Source organism: Psammomys obesus, unplaced genomic scaffold, assembly GCF_907164565.1.
Source record: "Psammomys obesus unplaced genomic scaffold, mPsaObe1.curated_primary_1811, whole genome shotgun sequence".
NCBI lineage: Eukaryota > Metazoa > Chordata > Mammalia > Rodentia > Muridae > Psammomys > Psammomys obesus.
Window position 1 is genome coordinate 196,885 of NW_026594184.1, and position 2,021 is coordinate 198,905.

The following is a 2,021-nucleotide window of genomic DNA, read 5'->3' on the forward strand; positions in this document are numbered from 1 at the left end:
GTTTCATAGTCTTATATATTTAAGTATTTTTAAAAACCTGTTTTTGCAATCTCAAAGTAAAGTACCTTTTTAAGAATGAAGTTATAGAGCATACCTATAGTTTTTTTTTTAAAGTCAAAACCAAATTTTATATTACCTATCAAGACTTTTTTCTATAGTTCACTCATGCCCTTTGTTGTTTAGAATGGCTCCAACCCTAGGTTTTAAATTTAAGTTAACTATATGTTACAGATTTTAACCACTCCCAATAACCAATAATCTATATCCAAGACATATAGAACATAATAAACTCATACATCCAAAAAAGACAGAAAAAAACTCTCTTTCCATCTCTTACTCTCCCATTCTCTCTCTCTCTAATTTGAAATAAACCTTTAAGCAATTTCCAAGTCAGGTTAGCCTTGACATGTACCACGGATGTGTAATGACTCATCTCCAACAATGAAGTTGCTCAACTGGGAGTGCCACCCAGGACAGGGGAAAGCAGTCTCCCCATTGGCAGCTGCTCCAGCTTTGGCTCTAATCTGGCATCCATCTGGCAGATGCTGTCCCGAAGTTCCTCCAGAAGGTTTTACTCCTTGAAGTTTAGGTTCAGATGCTGTGACAGGTTCTCTCTTCCAAGAGCATCATAAACTGCGTATTCAGCTGGACCACAGAAAGGAAGTTTCTTTGGTGACCTCGAGAGAGAGAGTGTGTGTGTGTGTGTGGGGGGAGTTCAGATGGCTCTTTGTGTATATGAATGTGCAGAGATGGGTGGATGGATGGATGGTGGATGGATGCATAATTGGGTAGAGTATGTGTGGACTTGCTTTTCCAGATGCTCTGGTACTGGAAAGTTCTCATTATGCAGTACAGCACTGGACTCTTTCACGTGGATCTGGAGATGTGCCACTGTGCCTAGGTAGAGCCTACTGATGTGAGTGGTTCTGCTGTCCCTGGCTGTGGCTGCTGCTGACCTTGGTGTTTCTGAGAGTTGGAGCCTGGTTCCTTGCTATTCTTCTTGGCCAGACGCCTATTGGCATTCTCCGTCCTCCATTCCCCCTTCCTCCTCTTCTGCCCCTCAGGACATGGTGTCCTCTGCACTGTACACTCTCAGGTCTCCTTGGTGTAGGAGCAGGTGGTGGTCTTCCCTAAGGGCATGGAGCACCCTGCATGTCCGTTCTTCTGATCCCTTCCAGAAACTGCACAGCTTCCTCTTCTTGGAACAGGGTCCCTACAGGGATCACTCATTCATTTCACATCATGCAGGATTGCTTCAGTCCATAGTGCTGTTGGCTGCCACGGAGCCCTCAGAACAGGCTGGATAGCAGCAGCCCTTGTACAAGTACAACACCCCCCACCGACACTTGGTGCAAAAGTTGTGGCTGAAGCAGGTCTCACAGTGCTCCATCTTGCATTTGATGCATTTGTTCATGTTGGGGTTTTGGGCATCAAAGTATCCAGTTGGGCAGGATGTCAGGCAAATGACCACCTGGGGGATGTCATTCCTCTCCAGCAGAATGAACCACTTGGGCAAGCACTGAGGCAACCATTGACTTCCCAACAGAGCTCACAGCCCTTGGCACAAGCTTGGCTCCCCTCAGCACTTATCTGCCTCTACCTCTTGCCATTGATTCCCCTGGCTCACCATAGTGAGGTGTGTCTAGCTCAGAACCAGGGCTACCACACACAACCCACGCCACATAGTCACTGGCCAGCTCTGGGCACCTGGCAGGAGGGGTGGTCTCTTTCTAAGGACTCTGAGGCTGAGTCAGTGGCAGGAAGCCAGGCCCGGCTGCAGCCCAACTCCACCATAACCTCAACTGGGATCTGAGGGGATACAAAGCTGGGTTCTCTATCTGCCCAGTTTATACACTACTCATTATACTTATAAGGAGGGGCACCTTGCTATCTGTTGAATCCAATTTTTATGCCCACAGAGGCTTTGTAGCAGAATTAACCATTAGTTTTCTTACTGGAGAAACTGAGAAGATGCTGGTACCCCTTTAAAAGCAGCCTGTGGAGGCAACCTTGGGCAGGCA

General features: G+C 47.0%; 1 pseudogene; it reads right to left on the reverse strand.

The window, feature by feature from the left end:
- Positions 1–897: 897 nt before the first annotated feature.
- LOC129684794 (R-spondin-1-like) lies at positions 898–1,684 on the reverse strand (annotated as a pseudogene).
- Positions 1,685–2,021: the final 337 nt, after the last annotated feature.